This window comes from Balaenoptera musculus, chromosome 5 (assembly GCF_009873245.2).
Source record: "Balaenoptera musculus isolate JJ_BM4_2016_0621 chromosome 5, mBalMus1.pri.v3, whole genome shotgun sequence".
NCBI classification, from domain to species: domain Eukaryota; kingdom Metazoa; phylum Chordata; class Mammalia; order Artiodactyla; family Balaenopteridae; genus Balaenoptera; species Balaenoptera musculus.
Window position 1 is genome coordinate 62,275,249 of NC_045789.1, and position 23,307 is coordinate 62,298,555.

The window sequence follows — 23,307 nt, forward strand, 5'->3', positions numbered from 1 at the left end:
TAGTTGTTAAATCTATTACATAAGCTGAAAGTCCCATTGGACATTGTTATACTTTTTGCTGTCAATATGTGTTTATATTTTAAAGAAATTAAAACAAAAAATAGTCTACTGTATTTAACTAGGTGTTTAGCATTTCTGGTCTCTCTTCATTCTTAAGGACCCAGGATTCCCTCTGGTATCATTTTCCTTCAGCCTAAAGAAATTTCTTTAACATTTCTCATACAGTAAGCTTGCCAGTGCAAATGCTCTTACTTTTCATTCATTTCAGAATACCTTTCTTTATTCCCTTAATATCTTCATTTCCCTAATGTGCTCGACTTCTCCAAATTTTTTCTTCCCTCTACAATCTGATTATACTTGTTTACATTTATCATAAACAACTATGAGGTAGAGGGGGCTGTAACTGGTGAGGCTCAGGTGATCTGCAGCAGGATCTCCATCTCCATGAGGAAGGTGTCAATGGGCATGTCCCCGGTGAGCTTGAAGAAGAGATGCTCCAGGCATTTCAAGCTGATGGAGCACAGGACGGGGGGCACAGCAGCAGTTTTGCAAAGCTGCCTGGTTGTTCCAGATACCTCTGCTTGGTATAGGCCTCAAGAATAACATAAACTTCCACAGAACCTCTGGGAGTTTGGACAGACCCTTGGCATCTGGGTTAAATGCACAATGGCTTGCAGGATTCCCAGCTACAACTTATCCACCCACTTCATTTTGAACACCAGCTCAGTCAGAACTCTGTCAAAGATGGAGCCAACCCCAGCACTATAGACACTGCTCAGGTGGATGTATAAGCCTATGGCCAGAAGGATGCCAGTCTGCACAGAAACCAAGTGGAAAGAGGAGGCAATCAGTGGATTACTTCTACCCTGCCCAGAACAAAATGACCTGGTCCTCCAACTTGAGGTCAGAGAAGAGGAAATGTGCCTGGCCCATTCAAAGAGTGAAAAACTGCTTATGAACTTTTTTTTTTTTTTCTGACACAGGGCATTAATTGTGTCTTTAAAACATCATAAACAGGAATCATCCAGCACCTTACTGTTTTTGTAGCTGGACAACTTAGGCCTTAATCATCAGCCTGCTGAACATCCTTTTTCGGAAACATAAATACTATCCAAAAATTTTCTGATATCCGTGTTTTTAACTGTTGGGGCTTGCTGAATCAAAGCAGCTGAATCTGATACAAGTTTAATATCGTTTCCTTCAGGAATTAACATATTTTTCTGGCGCTTGAGATACTGAAGAAGCAATGCCTGGCCTCATCTGAACCCTGTGGATACATTTTCGCCCAAGAAATTTGAAATTTTAACAAGAGGCCCGTTATTTTGAATAACGATGCTGATGGGGAAGTGAGTATACACAGGCCTCATCGTGAAACAGAAGGCCAGTGTGATGCCTTTTGATCATGTTCTGTGCATGACTACACACAGTGCAAAAGGTAGCCAGTTCCTTTCTATTTCTCTACAATTTGTCAATGCAGAGTCTCTTCTTTTTCTTTCCAAGGAGACTTTTTGTATTTTATCCAAAGATTTAGTTGTAAGCTGAAGAGGCTGCAGTGATTTTATGCAGCCGTATCATATGTGTAACTCTAAATAAACCATGTAAGAGTGATGTGGGAATGCAGTGATGAAAGTGTGGGTTTCAGGCATGGGAAAAAGCGTGGGCTATTCAGTATGAAAATCCTTATGGAAAAAAATGAAACTTGTGACCCTAACTCACAGCATACATAGAAAATAATTCCACATTGGTTATTGATTTAAATTTAAATACCGTAAGCAATACAAAATTTTAAATATAATATATGCTATCTTTATAGTCACAGGGTATAAAACATTTTAAAGACACGATGCAAAAGTACAAACTGTAAATGAGAAAAAACAATAAATTAAACTACATTATAACAAACAGCTATCTAACGAGACTATATGAGCCATTGCCTCATTGAACAAGATAGGCGAAATTTACAACATAATATTGAACAAAAGGAAAAAAACACTATGAAATAATTCTATTTATATAAAATTCAAAAAAAGGCAAAAGTGATACAGTGTGTAAGAAGATAGGGAAGTGGTTACTGTTCAAAGAAAATATTGACTTAAAGGGGGAATGAGTAGCTTCTTGGGTGCTAGTAGAGTTCTGTTTCTCCATCTGGGGATTGTTGTTATTTTTTTGTTTTTGTATTTGTTTTGCTTTATTGTGTAAGTGTGAAAATCATCAAACTGGTCACTTACTTGTTGTTTCCTATATGAATATTATACTTTGATAAATATTAAATGAAAAGTAAGGGAATAATGCACACAGTTTGGGAATAATAATTAAAATAAAAGGAGGCATTTGATGGTAATTTGGAGAAGCACAGAAGATGATGCAGTGTTATTGGCAAAGTTCCAATTAAGTTGGATTGTGGATTAAAAGATGTTCATTTTATTGCTTATTTTTACCATGTAGGTATATGTGTACCAACTATTTGCACAACTATTACAAAATAATTAATAATCATATGGTTGTGTAATAATGACATAATAAAAAAGAGAAAGAACCACATGATTGACACAGTGTGGAGTCTCAAAGTATTTGTGAAATAAATGATGAAATATGATTAATTCATTTCAATATGTCTTATATGCTTGCATGATAATAAATCATATATTATTACTGCATATTTTAATAAACACCCTGATACTATACTAAGTATTTTACAATGTTTTGTTTGCTGTTTCACACTAAATTCTAAACATCCATTTTTAATTTTTTGTTGTTGCTACAAATAGATATAGTCATATGGGTGCATCATATTTCATTTATCAATCTACTAAAGAGAAAGAGCACAAACAATGATGTGAAAAACTGAAAACCTTCTACAGTTGACCTTGAGCAACACTGGTCTGAAATGCACGGGTCCACTTGCATGCAGATTTTTTTTTCACTAAATACGTACCACGGGTCCTCAGCTGGTTGGTGTAGAGGGTTGGTGCCCCTAACCCCAGTATTGTTCAAGGGTCAACAGTATATAGATGCCTGTATTGTCCCATTCATGCAAATATGTTTGTGATATTAATTTCTAAGGATGAGAATATGGCAAACAAACTCTTTAAAATGTTTGTCTTCTAATAAATGATTCAAAATGATGTAGAAATTGAGTTCACATTCCATCAACAGCATATAAAGAGATTTGTTTCTCCGTGCCAACAATAATTTTGTCTTTGCCTATCTTTGCCCATCCATTTAAGATTGACAAAAATAACTAAGACTGTTGTTGGCATGGAGAAAAGAAAGTTCTTTTTTGTGACTGTTGATGAAATGCGAACATATATATTGGTATAGAGAAATATAAATAGACAGGGAAGGTACTTTTTGAAATCTATTTTTAACTTCTTTATTAGTGAGGTTGATCATCTGTTTTATAATTCATTTCATTTTTTACTCTCATTTATTTGGGATGTTCCTTTTACTGTTTTATTACTGTTTCTTTTATAATAAAAAGAATGTGCATATTATCTCTTTTAACCATAAAACTAGATTCTGAATTTATCTTCCATAATTATTTGTGATGATTTTATTTCAACATAAGGCTCTTTTGGAATTTGTGTCACTTTTCCACAATGAATAATCACTCATAATTTATTTAGTAGCTGCCTTTTTTGTTTAAAATTCTGAGTCAGCCAGAATTATTTCTGATATAGGGACAGAGAAATCCAGCTTCATTTTATTCTTCAAATAGCTAGCCAGCTAAAAATAGGTATTAGACTTTAATTTAATTTTCACTAATTTCAAAGGTTTGCCATATATTAAATGTATATATTTTATATTCAAAATCTTCATTTTAAGATATGCATGATTATGCAATTCTTATTTACTTTGTAGTTATAGCAAAATTTAAGCCATTTAAGGTAAAAAAAAATTGAGCCTATTTTGAAAAGTATATAGTTGTATATCATTGTATTCAATACATTCTTCCATTTCTCCACCCTAAATCCTCCTGCACTTTGAAAATCTTCACTTGTGCATAAATAGTTTTGGTAACAACACACAAACATCTAATGTTGGAAAGGGAACAACAAATTTATAATAACTTTTGTAGATGCTCAGGAAACAATTTTTTTAGCCTTATTTTTTGATTTACTTTTTATATGTAATATATCTATGGAGGAAACGAAACTCTTCAGTAACACAAATATAGGATATTTATTCTTACATATGCTTTTTCATCTGATACCTGAAAACAGTCTTGAATTCATTTCAGGGAATGTTTAAGCAAATCTAGCCAATGACACATATTCACAAATGTAAAAATCAGCTTGAAATCTTGTGTTCTTGCCATGTAAAAATTATTATTTTCTTCTCCTTTGCATGACAGTCAGTTTGTAACAAACTTGTATATTAGGAAACAGGGAAAGTACTGAAGATTATAAAGTATGTATCAGTAAATGGGTTGAAAATGTTTTTTGACTGAACCTTTCTTTATAAATATGATTTGGGATTTCAGGAAGGGCATATTGCAAATGCCACCCAGTACATTCAGCAAATGTTACCTTCTATCACAGAAGACAGGCTCCAAATGTGATTTGAGTAAAAAGGAACCATGAGGGAATAGCTTATAAATGACACTTTAGCTTTTCAGTCGTGATTGATTTCAATACTGAATTTGAGAATATAGCTGCTGTTGTAAATAAAGTTTACTCCTACTTTTATATAACTGTTAAGTGTTTTCTTTAACATTCAGGAAATTATTGCTTCTTCCACTAAAGTCTGCATTTCACTTTTGTACTGTAATAGATTTTAAAACTTTGTATAAGCAGCCTTGAAATCCTGACTGTTCCTGTGAGCATTCCTTGTATTTCCATAAAATTAACTTTGCAATGAAACTTCTTCAAGAATCCTTTAGCAGGAGATTCTCCCACCTTTTCTGGATCTATGTGCTCTTATCTATCTATGTGCTCTACTGTTGCTCACTGCCCTTGCCATCAAAGATACGGAGATAGGAAAATCCTTTAAAGTTTTCTTTTGCATTTGTTCCTCTGCTCCATTATTGAGTCTTTGTATTGACAAAGGATCATATCTACAAAATCCATGCAATAATAAAGTTTTAAAATGACAATTCATATAAAAAATAGTGATTCAGTGAAAAACAAACCAAATTATTCTAAGCCATATTCTTTATACCCAGCATAAAATCAGATCTATCTCCACAGATCATCCTCATTTATGATTTTTCTCATTCACATTCTGCTATCACAGCACTCAGAGAAAACAAATTGTGATTATTATTTTTTAAATTCCACTAAGAGTTAGGATAACTTAGAAACTTTGGATTACTCTAACTTTTAGTATGAAGCAATGACCTGGGCCATCCTTAGGTAATTAAATTAAGATCAATATATTGAGAGTCACGTAATACAAGGTGCTGTACAACAGATGGCTTGGTAGTGGCCTAGGGATACCACTCAAGGGACATAATCAGGTAGCTTAATATGCATGTCTCAGAAAAATCTTAAGCATCTTATTCATATAATCAACCACCGTAATCCTACTTTTAATAATTGGTTGCTGTTGCTTAGGGGTTGCTTTCAGCCCCTTGAGGCTGCTCTATGCTCCTTGAACATGGCCCCTTCCATCTTTAAAACCAGCAAAGATGTCTGAAATCTTTTTTTTTTCCTTTGAATATCTTTGACTTCCCATTCTGCTACTAGCTAGAGAAGTATCTCTGCTTTTAAAGGGTTCATATAATTAGATTAGACCCACTAGGATAATTTCCATTTTGATTATCTCAAAGTCAACTGATTAGAAACCTTAATTACATCTGCAAAATCCATTTTACTCTGTAACGACATAATCATGGGCAAGATATCTCTATACTTATGGTCATGGGGATTAAAGAGAAAAACATTGAGGGATAATTTTAGAGTTTGCCAACCACAGGAGTTGATCTTCCATCCCCTACTTGGCATAAAGAGGCAATGCTCTAATTATACTACTAGGGTAATGTCAGTGTACCTAAACAAGAAGTAGGTCTTCAATCCTCTATACAGAAGAAGCAATTAGGCAATGCTCTAATTCACCTACTATGGAAATTTCATGAAGGTCCAGCAGGGAGCTGAGCCACCAACCACAGTCAGCAGCAATAATACCTAACGATGTGGTAGAAGGTGGGTTAGTTAGCACTCCACTTACCATGTCTCGGTACCAGCAAGACCTAATGAGGAGCTGAGCCTTCACTCCCATCCAGCAGCAACAAGACTGAATGAGGCTGTGTGAGGCAAGGTTACTCAGCACTCTGATCTCCCCCACCCTACCTTGGTGTCAACAAGAACCAATGAGGAGCTGAACCTTCACCCTCATCTAACTCCAATGTATCCTAAACAGGACAACTGCCTACTAAAAAAGATTATATGGAATCCAGAGTCTCACAACGTAATACCCAAAGTAGCCACATGACAATAAAAAAATCTCTTTTTCAAATAATTTCTCTTTTACAAATAAACAACTTGTATAAAGTACAATCGAGAGACACCAACATTGAGATTACTGAGAAACTGTAGTTACCAGACAAGCATTTTAAAGTACTGATCATTAAAATGCTTCAGTGAGCAATTATGAACAGTCATGAAACAGGTGAAAAAATAGAAAATCTTGTCAAAGGAATTGAGAATATAAAAAAGAAACAAAAAGAAATCATAGATCTGAAAAATATAGTAACCAAAGGGGGTTGGGGGAGAACATCTCAATGGATAGGCTCAATAGCAGAATGAGATGACGGAAAAAAGAATCAGTGAATCAGTGAATCAGTGAATCAAAGATATGTCAATAGACTTTACCCAATCTGAATAATCTGAGAAACACAGAGAATACAGACTTAAAAAAAAAAAAAGAATAGAGCCTCAAGGACCTGCAGACCAATACAGGACTATCTGTCTAGCACTGAAATCCTAGAGAGGAGAAAGAGAATGTGAAGTTCATACAAGAACTTGGGTGGATCTCAAGGGCGTTTGCTGAGTGAATAAAAAGCCAGTCTCAAAAGATTAGATATAGTATCATTCCATTTATTTGATATTTCTGGATATCAAAATTATAGAGATAGACAATAGATTTGTGGTTTACAGAGGTTAGGGATGGAGATGAGAGAAAGTTTGGGCAAGGCTATGAAGGGTTAGTCTGATGGACCTTGTGGTAGTGTAACAGCTCTGTATCTTGAGTGTGGTGGCAGTTACATGAATCCATACATGTGATAAAAATGCATAGCACTACATATCACACACATACACACACACACACACACACGCACACACACAAATGAATTCTGTGTAGCATATACCAATGTCAATCTCCTGGTTTTGATCCTATACTATGATTACTCATGATGTTACCACTGGTGAAATGTGGGTGAAGCATGCATAATCTGTGTGTGTGTGTGTGTGTGTGTGTGTGTGTGCGTGTGCGTGTGTGTTTGCAATTTCCTGTGAATCTATACTCACCTCAAAATAAAAAATTTTTAAAAATTGTTGAACAAATACTCTTTCAGATAATTTGGTCTACTCTCTATACCTCAGTTTACCTGTCCTTTCAATTATTTTCATTTGGTCAAAATCATTTATCAGGACTTTGTCCTAATAAACATCCTGAGAACCTATGTTGGCTCTTTTCCTTAGACAGCTAACAATAAAATATCCTACTTTTGTAATTTCCATCCCATGACTAAATTTTTTGTGTTTTCTTTCTACTTAATGAATAGGCTTATAATAACTAGATAAAAAATGATGCTAAGAAAATACACTTCAGATGCCTGAGTCTATCTGTATAACTAGCTAACTGGGACACTAGATCTCTGGCGAATCAACATGGTCTACTGCAATTGCCCCTAGATTTGAATAGACCATTTGGAATTTCTAGAATTGCCTCTTTATCCTATTCTTCCTTTTTTAACTATAAAATAGTGATGCTTTCCTTAAAAATTTTGTAGGAAGTTACTACTAAAATGTCTAATGAAATTTTAAAAGTCTGAATGTAGTTTTCATAGCATGCTATAACAAATAAAGTATGGAGGAACAAATACTACATTATAAAATATCTGCAGATTCTCATACCAAAGGAAATTTAAAAGAGGAATATACATCAAAGGAAAAGTAATTATGATAATTTAAAGGAGAGGTTCAACCCAGTAACAAAGAATATAGATTTAAGTTAAAAATCTGTAGTCTCAGGATAAAATAAATGGCATACACAGACATGTTTAAGCAACTTTATAATCTAATAATAAAAATGTTCAATTAGTAAACTTGGTCAACTCCTAAGTTTTAAATACTGACTTAAAAAATAAATTGTGTTTAGAAGAAAAATCTTTTAACATTTTGTATTTTATGCTGACAAATAGGAAACCTAAGGTAATTTGGCAGATCTTTTTTCTCAAGTTAATACCTCAAGTAAAGTGGACCAACACAATACAAATAGAAGTAAATATACTCAGGAATGTTAAAATTCTTTGAGAGGTTTAAACATTTCCCCAGTAAATCACCAAAGAAAAGTTAAAGGTTTATAACGCATTCTGTTGTATGTATTTTATGACTGCATTTCAGCTTGTTTTGGGGTGAACATAGTGGTGTCCTCAAGTTGTATTAATGAGAAAATTGCAACCTACAAAAGATCAATGCTTCAATACCACTTGACCTGAAACAAAGGCAGGGAAACAGTATAGGGGAATAAAAATTTCTTTATATAGCTATCAACTAACTATTCAATTAGAAAAATTAAAAAATGGAAGTTAACCATAAATTACTACAGTGAAAAATAATTAACTTTTTTCATTTTCTGGTCAGATTATATACATAAAAGAATAACTTTTTAATTTGTGTCCTATAAGAATATCGCTGCACTTATATTTGGAGGATATTTCATTATTAGTTTTTCCATAGTTATGTTGAGTCATAATTACCAATAACTTACTAATTAAATATCAAAAATAGATTATTTTTTAAATGATGTATTTTATTTATACTGTATTGTGACACCTAAAATCTACCTTTCCAGATTACAGACTCTTGGTTCTGATTGACTAAATTAGATCTTATACTTTAGTGAGTTTATAAATTCAAACATCACCTGAACAAATGTTCTGAAAAAGCACAGAAAGAAAACACCTGTGAGAGAAGGCTGTAAGGACAAAGCAGGAAAAAAATCATATAAACTGTCAGCATCTAGAAAAAATTGTTCAGTGTTTTTGACAAGCAGGTCAATGGTGAATACTCACCTTTTGCCTTTTGAACTTAAAAATATATATAGTCAGCAAGTTGGCAGTTCTTAGTGACTATGTAATTCAATGAGAAACCAGAAGAAATGAAGTTTCTTCTCTGTTACACTGTGTTTTACAATTTCAGAAAATCTTGGGACACTTGAGCCTGACCTTCATACTCTCATTGTTATTGGACCAAAAAAAAAATTTTGTTTGATTCTTAAAATAATTAATAATTTTACAGTAATTTAGCAGGGGTAAGAGGCTCACAGAAATTCAGCTTATTTTTTTCAGATACAGCATCATTTTTCTCTACACAAAAATGTCTACTACCTTGTAACTTATTAGAAATATTAACCAAATATTCAACATAAACAGAAAAGTCCCCAAAATTGCCAGCTGCAATTTTGTAATAAAAACAATCTAGAAAATCCATACTCTAACTATGCTGAAATCTCTACATATCTTTATTGTCTAAGATAAAAATATCAGTGGAAAGGCAGGGTAGGCTGAGATGGAAAGTTCTATAGCTATGCTGTATAATATGGTAGACATGAATTATTGAACAATTGAAATATCACTAGTCCAAAATGAGTTGTCCTTAGGTGGAAATATGTACTAGATTTTGAAGACAGTATGGAAAGAAAAATATATAAATCTCATTAATAAGTTTATAGTAATTAAATGTTGAAATGATAATATTTTGAACATATCAAGTTAAATAAAATATATTATTAAAATCCATTTCACTTTTTATCAAGCAACTAGAAAAATTTAAACTACATATGTGGCTTTTATTTGTGGCTCATATTATGTTTCTAATAGTCTGAGTTACTCTGTAGAATATCCATAGTTCTTTCACAGTTCTTTTATTTACAGTTCCTTTGCTATAGTAAAAATCTATCTAAGTTCAGCAATGAGAGGTCTGATCATTAGGGTAGGGCTGCCAATTGACCAGGTAGTTACTTTTCTCCCAACTAGCTTATGCTAATGGCATCTTCCCAATCACCATAACTCTGGAAAGAATAAGGCAGAATGTATAAGTTTCTATATTCCATTTTTGCTCTTCTATAAAGCTTTAATCTAACTTTACCTGTTTATCCATCTGTGTTTCCCACTGTGAATTCCCAAGGATGAAACACTTCTGTCTTTGCATTTCCAAGAGGTGAGATTGCACTTACATATAACAGATGTGAAATAAATACATGTTGAATGAATATCCCCAAATCCCATTCCCTATTTTATTTGGAATGTTATATATTTATTTCCTTATTGGATTATTTCTGCCTCCCTTCACTAGAAAGTAAGTTCTCTAAAGGCAAGGACTTGTTTTACTTTAATAACTGCTACTATATGTCTCTATAGTTTAGAATAGTGCCTGACACAAAATGATGTTCAAAAGTGTCTGTTGAATGAATGAAAGTATCAATAGATCCCTTGAGAAGGACCAGGGACAGTGAAGAGTCAGTTTTAGCTATCAAGGCAAACACTTTTTTTGCCCCCTTTTCTTCCCATAATGAGATTTTACTTCCCAAATCATCATAGTTAAGAAGATAGCCCTCCAACTTTCCCTTCTTGATAAGTTGGTGTTTTTTCTTTCTTTTCAGATGAGAAAAGCTGTAGCTAATATTTTTCCGATAAAATAATAAAAAGTTTTTTTTTCCAATGGCAGTTTAAATTATTTTATCAATAATTAAACTGTCCAAATGAATGGCATACAAATAGCAGACCCATGGAAGAAGATGATGGATTATTTAAGGGAAGGAACTTCTGTCCGAGTGAGTTCTTACAACTAGTAGCATTGTAGCATGCACCTTTCTGTACAAACATTTCTTATTTGTTGCCACTTAGCTGGTAACAGTGCAGTATTGTGGAGAAAGAACCTACTCTTAGGTCTGGCACTAATTAGCTTGTGAACTTGAGCAAGTTAGTTCACCAGTACACATCTCTGGTTTCTTATCTGAAAAATTATTAGGACAGAATAAAAGGTTCCTAAAGTTAATTTTTAGACTAAATGTCCATGGGAAAACAAAATTAAAAAAAAAAAAAACCAGAACAAAGAATAGTACTACTTTTTTTACCACATATGTTTAAGTTATTTAAGGGTTTTCACGGATATTTTAGTTAACAATAAGTTATAGGGTGTCTCAGGTTGGGTCTTTGGTGAATTCTACCAAACATTTAAGGAAGAAATTATACCAATTCTCTACAGTCTCAGAGAACAGAAGCAGAAGACACAATTCCTAACTAATTTAATGAGGCCAACAGTACCCTAATATCAAAGCCAGACAAAAATATTACAAAAATAGAACACTAGACTCATGAAATATGGCTGCAAAAAATTTCAACAAAATATTAGCAAATCAAAATCAACAATGTATAAAAAAAAGTACACCTCATGACTAAGTGGGATTTATCCCAGGTATGCAAGTCTAGTTCAACAGTTGAAAATAAATTAATATAATACATCACATCAATAGAATATAGAAGAAAAATCACATGACCATATCAATAGATTCAGAAAAAGCATTTGACAAAAGCGAACACCTACTCATGATAAAAACTCTCAGTAAAATAGGGATAGAGAAGAATTCCTCAACTTGATAAAGAATATCTATAAAAAACCTATAGATAACATAGTACTTAATGGTGAGAAACTCAGTTTTCCCACTAAGATCAGGTTCAAGACAAGGATATCCCCTCTCACCATTCCTTTAAATATAATATTGGAAGTTCTAGATAATATAATAAGATAAGAAAAGGAAATAAGATACAGATTGGGAAAAAAGAAATAAAAACTGTCTTTGTTTGCAAATGATATTACTATTTATGTAAAAAATCTGAAGAATCAACAAGAACAACAACAACAAACTCCTAAAATAAGCAATTATAGCAAGGTTTCAGGATACAAAATTAATATACAAAAGTCAAACCACTTTCCTATATACCAGCAATATACAAGTGGAATTTGAAATTAAAGACATAATATTATCGACATTACCCCCGAAAAAGATGAAATGTTAAAGTATAAGTCTAATAAAAGATGTACAAGATGTACATAAGGAAAACAACAAAGCTTTGATGAATGAAATCAAAGAAGAACTAAATAAATAGATATTCCATGTTCATAGATAGGAAGATTCAATACTGTCAAGAGGTTAGTTCTTCCCAAATTGATTTATAGGTTCAATGTAATCCCAACCAAAATCCCAGCTAATTATTTTGTGGATATTGACAGGCTGATTCCAAAGTCTGTATGAAGAGACAAAAGACCCAGAATAGCTAACATGATATTGGAGGAAAAGAACAAAGTTGGAAAACTGACACTACCTAACTTCAAGACTTACTTTAATGATACAGTAATCAAGACAGTGTGGTACTGGTCAAAAAACAGACAAATAGATCAATGAAACAGAATAGGGAAAACAAACAGATCCACATAAATACATTCAACTGATCTCTGACAAAGGAGCAAAGGCAGAACAATGGAAGAAAGATAGTCTTTTCAACAAATGGTGCTGGAACAACTGGACATCCATGTGCAAAAAAAATTTTTTTTAAATCTGCAGACAGACCTCACACCCTTCACAAAAATGAACTCAAAATGGATCACAGACCTACATAAATGTAAAACACAAAACTATAAACCCATAAAAAAAAAAAAACAGGAGGAAACCTAAATGACCTTGTATTGACAGCTTTTTAGAGACAACAAAAAATGCACAATCCATGAAAGAAATAATTGATAAACTGGACTTCATTAAAATTAAAAACTTTTGCTCTTCCAAAGACAATGCCAAGAGAATAGGAAGACAAGCCACAGACTGGGAAATATTCACAAAGACCCATCTGAAAAAGGACTATTTTCCAAAATATACAAAGAACTCTTAAAACTCAACAATAAGAAGAAAATTATCCAATTAGAAAACGGGCCAGAGACCTTAAACAGATGTTTCACCAAAGATATACAGATGGCAAATATGCATATGAAAAGATGTTCCACATCACTTCTCATCAGGAAAATGCTAATTAAAACAACAAAATGCCATTACATACTTATTAGAATGGCCAAAATATAGAACACTGACAACACTAAACTCTGGAGAGGACATGAATTAACAGTAACTCTCATTTATTGCTGGTAGGAAAGCAAAATTGTAGAGCCAGACAGTTTGATGGTTTCTTATGAAACTAAATATACTTTTACCATATGATCCAGCAATTAAACTCCTTGGTATTTACCTGAAGGAGTTGAAAACTTACGTCCACAAAAAACCTGCACACAGATATTTATAGCAGCTTTATTCATAATTGCCAAAACTTAGAAGCAACAAAGATATTTTTGGTAGATGGATGGATAAACTGTGGTACATTCAGACTATGGAATATCATTCAGTGGTAAAGAGAAATGAGCTATCAAGCCATGAAAAGTCATGGAGGAACCTTAAATGCATATTACTAAACAAAAGAAGCCAATCTGAAAAGTCATCATACTGTATGATTCCAACTACATGACATTCTGGAAAAGGTAAAATCATATGACAGTGAAAAAAAAAATCAGTAGTTTCTAAGGGTTTGGGGGTGGGTAGAGGGATGACTAGGCAGAGCACAAGGAATTTTTAGGGTGGTCAAACTATTCTGTATGATACTATAATGTTGGGTACAGTTATTATATATTTGTCCAAACCCATAAAATATACGACACCAAGAGTGGACTTTATTGTAAACTTTTAGTGATTCAATGTGTGAATGTAGGTTCATCAATTGTAACAAATGTGCCATCCTGGTGGGGGATATTGACAATTGGGGAAGCTATGCATATAAGGGGTAGGAAGCATACGGAAAAATCTCTGTACCTTCCCCTCAATGTTGCTTTGAACTTAAAACTGCACTAAAAAGATATATCATTTTTTTTTAAAGTGTGGCAGTTATTTATTTTGAATATGTAGACTTCTTTTACTAACTTCAAACACCTAGTGCTGAGAAACCTTGTTGATTAAAACCCTCAGCTGTGAGAAACTTAACTGAAATTAAATCAGTGAAAATGGAACATTCTGTCTTTGCTTAAAGGATCTGAACTATTTTGGGTCACAATTGAAGTAGCCTTAATTTCCATACTCAGTTCTTCAAATAAGAGGATTTTTTTTTTTGGTTCACTTTTGTTTCTGGTTTTCACAGCATTCCTCATTTACCCTAAGTTTGCAGTTTCTTAAGAAACAAAACCCAAAGTCATCTTCTTAATGTGACTAGTAATCAGACTATAGCATTTCTAACGGAAGCTAAAAGAATGTTTTCAACTAGACATGGCCAAGGACACATAATTTGAGAAATTATGGCTTCCTTACCAATGATTTCCTTAGCCCTGCTTTGTTTCTCCTGCCTCCTGAATAAGACTGCTGTGACAAACATCTAGCAATGTTTCATGCTTCTCCAAATTGCTCCTTAGAAACAGTCATTAGGCAGAAATGCAAGCCATATTAAAAGTCCTTTCCCATTCCCCTTTAGTTATCTGCCCCAGCGTTACTCATGGACAGTGTTTGCCAATACTGCAGAAAGTTAAATAAACCAAATTTGTTTTATTGCTGGTGTATTCCTGGTGGTATTTATCAGACAGGTTTTCTCAATACGAAAATGTGTAACTTAAAACAGGTCAGTAGACATTTGCTGATTGCTTCTTCAGGTCCAATTCTTTTTTCTCCATCAACATTTTTTGTTCTTCCCATTCTTAGCTACATGGCTTGAGTAGAACTGATGGCCTAAAACAAACTTCCCTGGCCACTGAAAGCTGATTCAAATCAATGGAAACAAGTAATCGCCAAGATTTCAAGATATAGCAGAAGACACACACTAATTTCTCTTGGATTGGATACTGTAAAAATGTGTGGTCTGAATATGCTGTAGTGATTTTACTATCCTAACAGGAGAATCTGGAGCTCTGGTATGGAAACTGACATCATTAAAGCATACCGGAGAGACAGAGACATGAAGTCCTAGGGGAGACTGGATCCAGTACTGCCTGCCTCTAACTTTTCAGATAAGTAAGCCAATAAAATCCTTTCTTTATTTAAGCTACACTGAGGTTTGTTTGTTTGTTTGTTTTTAACTGAACTTAAAAATCTCCTGTTATAATTATAAATGAATCTCACCTAAAGACATAGAGAATATAGTGAAAGTTCAAAGGAGATACCAACTTTGCTGACTCCACAGGCACCATGGCAGAGTAAGATCAATTAGAGACTAGTTTGTTCCCACTACCCTTGACCCATCCACATGGCAAAGAAAAGACATAGTAGCCTAGGAGTTGTGTGTTTGACAGTGTTCCTTAATAACAGCAAAGTCAGGTCTTGTGCTCTTCATGAAGCTGGTCTCTGACTGAGAATAAAATAAAAATGTCAACCTTGATGGTATTAAAAGCCATGAGATTGTTTACTTACTTTGGAAAAGAGAAAATAGAATAGAATCCTAATTATTGTTTTTCAGTGTTGAGATACTCTAAATGGTAAGAGCAACCACTAACTATTCTCTACCTTCAAAGACAAAAACATTTGTAAGTTTTGCAAATTCTATTTTTGAAGATGAGAAAAATGAGCCTCAGAGACATAAGTGGTCATTCATAGCCTGTATCTCCTGAAACAAGAACTAATAGTGAAAATAATAACTAAATTTTATTGTTTCATTAGTCTGTTTTAGAAGGTACCTAGTTTATTCCACTTCATGAAGTATTATAGTTATAGTCATTTTGATTGTATAGGTGAGACACTGAGGTGTAGAGAGCAATTTGTCCAATATTACACAATAGCACTTATAAAAGACAAACTTGGGATTTGAACCCTTGTCTCTCACCCTCCAGGGAACACATACCTAACTACTAGTTATGTTTCATCACTAGGATCCAAATACTTTGATTCTTGCTTAGTATCTCTAAACAGATGGGATCAAACATCTCTAAAGATGGGATCAAAGTATCAGTTTGCTTCTCAAGGAAATTATGCATAAAAAATCAATAGAAACATATCTTTGTCAGATGATTAATTCTATAAATGTTATTTTGTTAGTTACATCCTGCCCTTTTCTATTTGTATGTGTGTGTGAAGGGCCTGGGAGTCCTTTATTCAATAACAAATAGCAACTTACTCTCTACTTACTCTCTTTAAGCACTAATACTTGCACTGATAATACAGCTTCTCACAGAACTGACACTTCAGTGGGAAAAAAGAGATACTAAGCAAGTAAAATAACAAATATATAATGTTAGAAGCTATTTTTAAAATGCAATATGGGTAAGAGAACAGAGTAATGTTATTTTGTTACAATAATGAGAGGAGAGAATCTGAAAATATAAAAAGCAAGGAAAGACAAGTGAAACAATTGAGAAAGTCATTTAAAAATCTGGAAGAAGAGCTCTACAATTTAAGAGAATAAGAAAAAGATCTTTAGGTGAGAATACTTGACAATTTGAAGGAACAGCATAATTCCAGTGGCTGAAGACAAGGAAGCAACTAGGTAGAGACAGGAGATGAACTTGGAAAGTTGGTAATTTCATCTGCATTATGAGGACTCAGATCATGCATGGTTTTGTGGGACATGTTAATGTATTTAGATTTTTTTTAAAAGTTTTGTGAAAAGGGAGTAGAGTTTCAGTTAAATGTGCCACACAACATTTTAAATCAACTATACTCCAAAAAAAAAATTTTTTTAAAACCTGAAAAAAATAAAGTAGCAACATGTAGACAATAAAAAATTGTGCCAATAAATTTCAAGTTTAATAACCAATTTTTAAAATGAGTTGGCATTATAATTATTTCAATAGAAAATCTGATATTGAGTGTAAAAAATGTAAATGTTAAAATGTTTTCTTAAAGCATATTTGCCATTTTCTAATATACTATAACTTTACTTCTCTAAGCCTTGTTATATTATCACATTAGTTCTTAGTTCTATAAAAATTTTAAATGTTATAACCTTTTTTACTTAAAAAAGCCAGAACCAAAAATAAAATATTTTTAGAAAATCACAGAAAGTTTTATTGCCCAAAGGTACTTTTGAGAAAGTTAAATGCAGTTCAAAGCAAGAATCTATAAATAAAATTACATCCTCTCTTGGCTAAAGTGTTCACAACTGTAGACATACTATAGTTTTAACTTTTTGCATTAAAGAGATATTATCTATTAATCCCAATGAAATATATTTTCCCTCTGGGTTTTGGTAGTTCCAAGCAGAATCTTTAAGAAAACAGAATGTAATGTGCTATTTTGTGGTCCTATACTGTTTCAGCAAAGTTGGGCTTGAGGTCAATTGATATGGCAGATACCAGAGGAATAAGTTTCTACTATCAGAAAAAAATATTTATCTATTCTTATCCAGATTGTATCATGATGTTCTCTTCAACCAGTATATCTATACTCTGGCTCCCAGTACATCTTATAGAACCATAGCTAAATCTGAGCTTCTGAACTCAACATTTTAAAGAACTAATTATGAGTAAGTGAAAAAATAAACTACATATCTGTGGATTAAATGTGCATATATGTTGTAATTACTTGATTTGACTTCTGCTTCTGGAATAGATAAAATAAATGACATTAGACTAAATCTCCCACTAGTAACAGCTATAAAATCTGGTTAAAATACAAAAGCAGTGTTTGAAAGCATCAGGAATTAAACATGGTAGCAGGTATTAGAGAGACAAAGTTTTTGAAGGATGGGAAATATATTGATGTGAGTGCTAAATTTCCACCCATTCCCAGGCTTGAAATTGGATTATTCACTGTTCAGGGGCAACGAGCAAAAACATACAGTGATCTAGATCTTATAACAGTCTCACTGGGCTGAGGAGACAAAAATTGTCATTGAGGTCTAACAAATAAAGTATGACTTTATGGGTCAAGACACAGAGGAAAGGGAACCAGAGAGAAGCAAGTACAACATTTTGAATAAAATTTATATTTATTTGTTGACTCCAAAGATTCTCATTCTTAGGGTAATATTTGCAAATATCAAATCTATAGCAGCTTCTAAAAGCTAAGCAGAAATTTTAACAGCCTTATCACACTAGGGAGATGAAGTTAGCACTTAGGGCTTTTCAAATATGAGAGGCCAAGTAAACATCCCAACTTTCAGTTCAACCTTATAAGTGTTAGGCCCTGGGGAAAAAAGGCAAACTGGAAATTTATCAACATTGACTAGGAGGGTGATATGCCCATATTCTAATTACTGGAAGAAAATTAAATCCTTTCTGAAGGAAGATACTATTATGCAGAATCTGTATTACTTTTATTACACAATTTCTAGCATGTAAACTAAAGCTTGCCTGTATTATAAGACAAAAATCAAAATATCAAAATTGTGAAAAGTGGATATATAGAGAAAATAATAGGTATTGAACTTTTAAATCGTAAGGATTAGAATGTTTATTACAAGAAATTTTAAAATAAAGAATTTTACACAGAACAGGAATAAAAACAGCAAAAGGTGAATCTTAAAGCTAAAAAATGCAATAGTTGAAACTAAAATTCAGTAGAAGGGTTTAACATCTCATTAGACCCAGCAGAAAAGAGAATTTAAAAACTAGAATACAGATCAGTAGAATTAATAGAGATTGAAGCACAAAACAAAACATGAAGTTGAAAACAGAGAAAAAAAACCCATGATGAAAAGATACAAGTGTATATGGAGTTGTATGAAGAGATAAGAGCAATAATAAAGCAAAAGTAAAACTTGAGATGGCACTGCCCATGGATAATCCAAAACCGATGAAATGCATTGTGGTAGTCTGCCTCCAAGTTGACTCACAGTGATACCCAACTCCTGGTATCTGTGCCTTTATGCTGAGTGTTGGCTGGACCTGGGGGCACACTTCTAACTAATAGAATGAAGGAGAATTAAAGGTTTCTGACTCTAAGACTAGGCCACAAGAGGCAGTGTGGCATCTTGTTCTCTCTTTTGGTCACTCATTCTGGGAGAAGCCAGCTGCATTAAGAGGGCTACAAAGCAAGGAACTGAAGCCCCTGCCAACTTCCATGGTTGTAAGTGTGGATGTGTATCCTTCAGCAGTCAGACAACTGCTACCTCACCAACAGATTAACTGTAATTTCATGAGAGAGCTCGAGTCAGAACCACCCAGCTAAGCTACCCTTAGGTTTCTGATTTTTAGAAACTTCATGAGATAATAAATGCTTGTTTTGGAAGTAACTAACTAATTTGTTATTAAGCAAAAGATAACAAATTTTCAGACCAAAAGAAAAATGAAACTGATGGATGGAAAAAACAGTGCCTGAAAGCACTGTTTAGTCAGACAAAAGACCCTTTAAAGACCTAAAAAGTATAATTCACAGATTCTCTGAATAAAAAATAGGGCTCCTAAGAAGTATAAGGACATTATTCCTTAGGAGAAATATAAGTTCTAAAAATGCTTATTTTGAAGAAATCTACAGGTATTTTTTTTTTTTTTGTCAAATGTGGTGGACAAAAAAAAGATTAATAGGAGATCTACAAAGTTTTAAAAGATTTCCATATTCAGCAAGATGCCAGGTTGAACTGAAAGAAACAGAAACAACACAAAATGAACAGAGTCCTATAGACATCCAAAATTCTACTGGCAGGAAATAGATTAAAAAAACTACTCAGCTATAAACACATGCTAACTTTCATGAAAAAGGAAATATTGTTCAGAAGATGGATCAAGACCAAAGAGTAATTTCAAGACACATGAAAAGTTATTTCCAGGTATAAGTAAAAGTGAATTATAGCCAAGGAATTTCCAACATAAGTCCTGCTTTCTAATTTGCCATCTATTTAAACAACTCAATTAACTAACAAAAATTGTGTTCTCCTGATCTTCAAAAGACATTTTATCTCTTTCAAGAATGTATGTCTTCATGGAGTTTTATAACCAATAGGAAATTTAGAGATCCACTAATCTAACATTTGTGTAAAAGTTGAAAGCTTGTGTACGTACAGAATCAGGATCAAGACCCAGACTAATGTTGTCCATAAAAATGTCAGTATAAATTCAAGGAATGGCCTCCTGCCTTCATTATGGGTACATTTCTCAATCCAATGTGCAATTTCATTAACCTATATTAAACATTTTTCTCAATTATATAACTTGAGCATTTGTTGTGATAGTTTGTTGTGAGGATTAAATAAAACAAAACATTTAAAAGCTTAGAGAACCCACATGTTGTTCAAAGCATAGGTCCTCATTCTTGCATTTGGAATATCTGAGGTTCCTCCCTTTCACCTTCCACAGTGTCCAAAACAAAGAAAAGAAAAACAACAATGACCAAAAATAGCAGCAACAACAAAAACCACACACCACACCACGAAATAAATTTTCTATTACTAAAACATGGAAAGGAAGAAAAAAATGAAAAAGAAAGGCTTAGAGGAGAGTTTCATTGGATCAGCCAAATTATTATTTAAAATTGGATGACATAAAAGCATAGGGATGTATATAAGTATCAATAATTGCCAACATTTGAAACACCAAAACTGGGATGAATGAGCATTCAGTAAAGAATATGAGGCTAATACAATATATGCTTCATCTTCGTAAAGGAATAAATTATCAATTATAAATTGGCAGAAATGCCCATGATTTTTCAATAACATCATTAATAAGAAAGATTTGCCCTTCACTTGTTTTTATTTTAATAACATCTTTCTACTTATAATTAAAACTCAGTACCTTATTTTGGTTGATTAAAGATGGCTACAATTTGTTTGGCATTCCTCTAAGTGTCCTCTTCTTGAATCTTTGCAGGCTCTGTGGCTGCTCTGGCAAATGGTATACAGTGGAAGTGATTCTGTACCTGCTTTCAGATACTGGCTTCAAGAGACTGACATCTTCTTCCACTCTCAGAACATTTGCTCTTGGAATACTGAGCTACCAGGTAAGAAGTTCAACTATCCTGAGGCTATGATACCGAGGACACCAAGATAAAAGATGATGTGGAGAAACCAAAAGAAGAAACCCTGAGACAATATGAAAAGAGGTGCCTAGCTAGTCCGCAACTGTTCCAGCCTCCGGTTGTTTGAGTTATCCCAAGTGAGAGGCTACATTTTGTGGAGCAGAAGCAAGTCTTTCCCTGTGGGCTCTGCCTAAATCCTGGATCCACAAAATACAGAGAATAATAACAAGATGGATGTTGTATTAAGCCACTAAATTTGGTGATAGTTTGTTGTGTTACAATAGAGAAGGAGAGCACCGACCATAATAAAGTTTGGAATTAGGTATTAGTGAACATCAAGCACCTATTTAGGGAGTTTTCTTAACAATACCACCCCACCTCAAAATGTAAGAAAATGTGTGCAAACTTCAAATATGTCCTAAAATTTGTGATTAGGGCACAATTCCAATAGTCTTATTTGGAAAGCAAAGGTAAATTAGCAAAAGTTACCACAAATAGGAAGAATGAAAGATCCTTAGGAATATAGTCATCTTCCTACCTGTGTGGTTGATTATTACAAGAAGTAAGAAAAACAGTTCAAAATGTCCTGCCAAGCTTTATATCCATCAGATATAATGATAGCTATTTATCAAAAATACCTTTGATGAGGAGCAATTCAGTCAACATATATATTTACTGAGCATCTACAGTATGACAGACCCCATTAAAGGTATTGGAGAAAAAGTGGTACACTAGGAGAAAAAGTACCTAACCTCATGGAATGTACACTCTAGTAGAGTAGACAGACAAAGGGACAAATACAGGACAAAGAAAATACTTTCAGGGTGAATAAGAGCTAAGAAATAAATTAGAAAGGTAGGAGATCACTGAGGAAAAAACTACTTTAAATAAAGTAGTGAGGGAGAGTCTCTTTGAGCACATGTCATGTAAGATAAGACTTAAAAATGAAAAAGAAACAATCAGATGAAGAGGAAGTTGTGGGGCACATTTAGTGGGAACTGGGGTCCAACATGTATATTTCCACCCAAACTAATGAAAAAAATTTCACATATTCTCACAACTGAGAAAAGATCAATGTGATTGGGGAAGGAGATGGAGGGGCACAAGTGTGAAGTGAGTTTAGTGATTCAGTAGAAGTGAATCACGCCCAACTGTATAGATCACAGTAAACGTTAAATTTTTTCTGAGAGCTTTGGGAAACAACTCAAACTTTTTAGTAGAACAATGTGATCCAACTTACATTTTAAAAGATCACTTTTACTGCCATGTAGAGAAGAAGTTGAAGCAAATGGACAGGAGGTATCTATCTCTAGTAATTCAGATAATAGTTAATAGCAACTCAAGATAAAGGACAATCATATAGTAAAAGAATCTAAAAATTGGCAGATATTTCCAAAATATAATCAGTATACAATTCAAATATGTAATCAATATATTTCAGAGCTATAATCAATAGGAAAGGATAGGAGGGAGCAACTGTTAGCTTAGAGAATTACTAATATAGTTACTAATATAAATTATTACTACTTTTTTTTCACATCTTTATTGGAATATAAATGTTTTACAATGTTGTATTAGTTTCTGCTGTACAACAAAGTGAATCAGCTATACATATACATATATCCCCATATCCCCTCCCTATTAAGCCTCCCTCCCACCCTCCCTATACCATCCCTCGAGGTCTTCACAAAGCATTGAGTTGATCTCCTTTGCTATGCAGCAGCTTCCCACCAGCCATCCATTTTACATTTGGTAGTGTATATATGTCAATGCTACTCTCTCACTTCATCCCAGCTTCCCCTTCCCCCCACCCCATGCCCTCAAGTCCATTCTCTACATCTGCGTCTTTATTCCTGCCCTGCTACTAGGTTCATCACTACCGCTTTTTAAAATTCCATATATATATGCGTTAGCATACGGTATTTGTTTTTCTCTTTCTGACTTACTTCACTCTGTATGACAGATTACTATTAATAATAAATGATTATTTCTGAATTCCTGGACTCAAGTGGGTGACAGTGGCATTTATTGAAAGGAGCAAGATATGCAATTTAAGAGAAACAGATAGTCAAAGGAGATGCCTGTGGAGAGAAAAGATAATTTTTGAGTCATCAGCATACAGATGACACTGGAATTCTTTGGAGTCAATGACATTACTGAGAAGTAATCAAAAAG

The 23,307-nt window shown here is 33.5% G+C and overlaps 1 pseudogene; it reads right to left on the bottom strand.

Moving 5' to 3' along the window:
* Positions 1-413: 413 nt before the first annotated feature.
* The window catches only part of LOC118895302, a 50,929-nt pseudogene continuing 28,035 nt past the window's right edge, over positions 414-23,307 (bottom strand).